Source organism: Limulus polyphemus, unplaced genomic scaffold, assembly GCF_000517525.1.
Source record: "Limulus polyphemus unplaced genomic scaffold, Limulus_polyphemus-2.1.2 Scaffold199, whole genome shotgun sequence".
NCBI lineage: Eukaryota > Metazoa > Arthropoda > Merostomata > Xiphosura > Limulidae > Limulus > Limulus polyphemus.
This window is the reverse complement of record NW_013665809.1, coordinates 522890-528102: the sequence shown is the minus strand read 5'-3', so window position 1 is coordinate 528102 and position 5213 is coordinate 522890.

Here is a 5213-nt window from a genome sequence, read left to right as displayed (position 1 = left end):
CTAGTCTTACACTACTAAATTAGGGACGGCTAGCGCAGATAGCCCTCGTGTAGCTTTGCGCGAAATCCATAACAAACTTTACCAAGGTTTATTACAAATATCAAACAAAGTCTTATACATCATACTATACGTGTCAGGTAGTGTTGAGAACGAATCTAACTTCGTCTGATATTTTTCTAAGGCTCCTTTTCCCAAATGATCAGTTGTTTACGCCCACTTCTTGACCAGTCGAAGTCGAAGAGCAAATAGTCATTTGTGGAATTATCCTTATTATCTGCAGAATCGTCATTTGGAACTCGCTAACAGAAAGCTCGTATGCCACCAAGTTACCGTAATTTACAGTACGTGTTTGTACGTCTCTCTACGCTTAGAATGTTCATCGGGAAGTAAAAATCAAAACACAGAAGGTGCACAACAAACTTTATCAACACGACCACAAATACAGTCACGAATATGTGACTGTGCATACCTGTCTTTGTTGGTCCTTTGTTATTGTATTTAATATAATCAAAAGGAATTGTAAGGATTTTTCAAGTGTAAGAAGAACTTTTAACTCTTACAATTTTTGTAACCTTATTGTGCTTGTTTTAACGTTAACGTGTAGTATTTAACTTTAAATTGATAATTTTGGTAGAATGATTTGCCTTAACTTAAACTTTGAAAAGTTTAATTGTTTTATTTAATCCGGGGTTATGTTGCTTTGTTTAAACTATAACCTTGGGTTTAGTTAGAAATTAACATTAAGGTTATTTTCATTTAAAGTTAGGAGTTTTTTAGTTTAACTAACAAAAAGAATCACACTGAACTGGTAAAAGAAACCTTTTACATATTTTTCTATACGTTTTTTACCAGTTCCACACCCACAATAGCACACTTGTCCTTATTTTGTAGTGTATGTTTCTATTGTTATTGTGAATTAAGATTGTTGTCGTTGTGTATCTTATATTTTCCCTTATATGGTTCCATTAGTTTGTGGGCAAGAACTCTTTAAATAAAAGCATGTTCTAGTTGTGTCGTCATAGCTCAAAATATTTTCAGCTACTGGTATTTTTCCGTCGTTGTGCTGTAGTAAGACTTCCAGGTCGATCTTCTGGAGTCCTCTTTTGACAGTACTGAGTTGTCTTTTCGTTGCTTGCAGTTACAAATGTAACGTTGTTCCAAATGTTTGATTATGATGCTTTTCCAGTGTTTCTTTAAAGTTCTGCATACCTTTTTTAACTTTCTTGTTCTGATCATTTAGAACTTCTGAAAATGTCTGGTTACTATTTTTCTATTATTATTTTCAAACATTAACATTGTTCTTGAAATGTATCCAAAACTCTTTCGATTTGTGTGCAATTTTTAGATTTGTAGCTATCTTGAAACTATCACTTTCATTCCTAATAACTTTGTTATACGGTGCCCTTTAAAATGATTCATAAACGTGATTTAGAGTAAACAGTTATCTATTTTCCTATATTTGATTTTACAATAACATTTGCCACATCGAACATTGAGAACCTAGTATCGGACTCACGTTTAACCTAAATTCGAAGTATTTCCTATGCTAAAATATAACGGTTTTATTGTGCATTTTTAACAACACTTTATTTAATAATTAAGAAAAATTCAAATGATAGATGTACTACGCAAATACTACATACATTGTTATCCTATAATACGTGTCCCTCGGTGGACAGCGGTAAGTTTACGGACTTATAAAGCTAAAATCCGTGAGGGTTCTCTGTGGTTGACATAGCAGATAGCCCAATGTGGCTTTGCTCTTAAAAAAGAAACGAACAACAGTCTCCATCTTCTGCGTGTTACTTAGATATTTATCATGGAGTCGGTAGGTCTTATATGTAGAGATGGCCAAGGTATTCAATAGGCATAATACAAATATGCACGCTAAAAAATGAACAACGACAGATAATTTTACTTTAAAAGATGATTGCCACTCCCTCTTATACCCAACAAGCCCCAAAACAGGGCAAGAAACCATTGCTAAGATACCAAACAAGAAAGTGACTAGCCCACCAAATTGTTCATCTTTCTTCTTCTTGTTTCAGTCGAGATAACTCTATAAGTACTATATCACTAACGTCAGTTTAAACCTAAATCCACTCTTATATGTTTCTTGGCAGTGCATGATGTCACCGCTTAGCCGTAATTACTAGTAGTAATTTGAAAAAAATCATAATTCTAGTGTAAACGATGTTCCTTTAAAAGGTTAGGTACAGGGTGAAACAGGAATTACCACCCGATAATAACTGAACATTAGATGATCATAACATACAGAATACTCAATGCTTTGTACACTATACAATCAACGTCTTTCGGGAGCTAACCCCTGTATTATATATGAAGTGAAGGAGTAGAAAAAATCAATACAAGTAATATTAAATTTTATTACACACATTCATAGAATACACTAACTTTCAGCCAGGGGGGGGGGATGTCACAAAACAAGTAATAAAAACAGTTTCTAAATGTAAAATGATGTGAGGATGGCAGTGCCAAATAGAATACAAATAAAAATATAGGAATGATACAGCTATAAATAGATCATCCCTAGATGACTTTCAACATTAAAATTTAATGTTACGTTGTAAAATGCGTACTTGACTTTAATGATACTGTAGTCGGTAGTTATATATTTCCGACTATTGGTATGCAGTTTGTTTATCATAATATCATGGTCATATCAAGGTAGGCATCAATGTAGTGTAACTAATAGTCTAGGACTCACGTACAAGGAAAACCAAGTTGAGTAAAAACATGTCTTGATTATTACAGACTCTCGCTACGATGTCGGTCAAATAGATCGACCTTGTACTTGTGCATTTTACAGTGAAACGTTAAATTTTAATATTGAAATATTAATTAAACTTTTAGATTTTGTCTCCCTGAATTTGAATTTCTTCGTTAGTAGATTTGGTGAGATAGTTTGTTATTTAGGTTTGTTGGCATTTAATATGTTCACCATTCTAGCCTGTAAAATTTGTAAAAACTTTGTGAATTTGTTATATTAGGCTTATTGGTCTATAGTTTGTTGTATTTTCCTTGTATCCCTTATAATATAAAGTGATTACTTTTGATTCTTTCAATGTGGATGGTATCCTATTTTCCTGCAATGTTTTATTAGACAGAGCTATAATTTAGGTAATAATGTTTACTCCCTATATCTCAATGTATTGATTGCGATATATCCAGCCCTGGAGTATTATTGTTTTTCATTTTCTTTAAAGCACTTTCTGCCTCTTGGGATAGGATATCTACTTTCTCTTCTTCACTCATATAATGGTTCTGAGTCTTTTTTTTTTCAAGTACAAACTTTTAGCTTTATCTCTTGACCGATTTGGAATATAATTACAGCCGCGACTATTGAGGATACCCCTTGTTTGTTTCTTATTATATAATTTTTTTTCTAGTTTGGTGTTAAGAATATAGCTACACAATGGGCGATCTGTACTTTCCTCACAGTCGGTATCGAAACCCAATTTTTAGTATTATAAGCCCTCAGAATCATTATATAAGTATTCCTTTTTAATTTATTGGTGCATTTTGGAGATTTATACCCAATTTCGTTATTTTATATTAAATGTTTTGGAAATATATATATATATATACGATCATTAACCTATTATATATAATGTGTTTAAAAGGAGTCGACTTTTTTTTCTTGTTAATGATTATTTTAACCTTCTGTATTTCATTGTTATAGGTTTTCAATTTTTCATCTTAAAGTTTTATTGGATATACATTCTAAAGAGTCTTAGTTCTTATTTACTTTAATAGTTGTTCAGTTTCTATTTTTTACTCTCATTGAAGTGTTTTGTTTCATTGTAAAGTTTCTTCTTTTGTATTTTCGTGGTGCTATCTATATTTAAGAAGGATTTTATTTCTGTAATAGTTTTTTTAATGTAATGAAATTTACAGTGCATGATGTGCATCATTTTAAAAGGTTTCATTCAATATTTGTAGTCACGTCCTACGGTTGTTTGTGGATATCCAGAGGGTTGAGTACATTATATTTAAACTTTTTGAACATGCAACTCAGCAAACCTTGTGGCAACCACAACCAATAAAAAGTCATGGTGAAATGGCATGATTCGTAGTTTGTGTGATATCGAAAACTAATCATTTTTCAGAAGAGTATGTAACAGTCCTCTTCGATACAAAATATTCCTAGAACGATACCATAAAATGTGTTTAGATCAGGGATTTAAAACTTGTAAGATGGAGACATCTCTTGTAATTAATGGGATATGAAAATTATGGATCAACTTGGGGCATTACAGCAAAGAGACGTACAACAAGTCATACCCCAGCTGTGGTAAGCAGCGTGAGATCCGCATACTCAAAGCTGCTTCCACAACATACCCGTTCAAATACTGCATATCTCAAGCAGCTGGAGAATAAAACGTTATCCATGCTATTCCTTACGAAGACATATTGCCAAAATATCGGACGCAGTGCCTATGGATTTCTGTGTAATTGGCTTACATTAAAACGGTTGCTGGGAAGCCATTGTCCTCATACAGTAGATGGATTATGGAAACCAGTAAACTGGTGTGCTTTAAACTGTAGTAGACTTACCATGAAGTCTTTTGCAATAGAAAATATTCTGCAGAGCTATTATTAACTTACACGGTCGTCAGATATAGCATGGCAAGGCTCCAAACTCATTTTGATATAACTTACTCAACCTCTGTATTTGTATGTAAAGAAAAACAAAAGATAAACTGTATTTGTAAATTCAACTTTTTTATTTTAGTTAGTGCCGTAATACCATGGTTTCGTTTATTATTATTTTAGCTTGATTTAGTTTGTTTTTATTTCGCGCAAAGCTACACGAGGGCTAACTGCGCTAGCCGTCCCTAATTTAGCAGTGTAAGACTAGAGGGAATTCATCACCACCCACCGCCAACTCTTTTACAAACTAATAGTGGGATTAACCGTTACATTATAACGCCCCCACGGCTGAAAGGGCGAGGTTGTTTGGTGGGACGGGGATTCGAACCCGCAGATTGCGAGTCGAGCGCCCTAACCACCTGGCCCTCTTGATTTAGAGAATTCTTTGTGTTAATATACACCTGGAAAAAAGTTAAGCACCCCCAAATATTTTTCAGGATTGCTTATTGAAAATAAGGTTAATTTTCATGATGTTGAGCAATGTTCATAATTTCAAACATAATTAAAAGGATGTGAGCGTTCAGGTGTGACATTTAAAT